A 201-nucleotide genomic window follows, 5' to 3' on the forward strand; every position below is an offset into this window, starting at 1 on the left:
GGAAAAAACAAAAACGAGGGGTGCAACACGAGGACTTCCCAGGAGGTCACCCATCCTAGTACTACTCTCGCCCAAGCACGCTTAACTGCGGAGTTCTGATGGGATCCGGTGCATTAGTGCTGGGATCGGCGCACCCATCAGACTAATTACTTAAAATTCATATAATCCTTGAGCGACATACTAGCGTCCTTCCGATCCCAA

At 49.8% G+C, this 201-nt stretch overlaps 1 non-coding gene across 1 annotated transcript; it reads right to left on the reverse strand.

Annotated features, from left to right (window-relative positions):
• Positions 1–17: 17 nt before the first annotated feature.
• On the reverse strand, positions 18–136 carry LOC118345885. The gene has a single exon (XR_004799334.1). It is a non-coding gene; the product is annotated as a 5S ribosomal RNA (ribosomal RNA).
• Between the last annotated feature and the right edge of the window lie 65 nt (positions 137–201).

Source organism: Juglans regia, unplaced genomic scaffold, assembly GCF_001411555.2.
Source record: "Juglans regia cultivar Chandler unplaced genomic scaffold, Walnut 2.0 Scaffold_5522, whole genome shotgun sequence".
In the NCBI taxonomy this organism is placed as follows: Eukaryota; Viridiplantae; Streptophyta; class Magnoliopsida; order Fagales; family Juglandaceae; genus Juglans; species Juglans regia.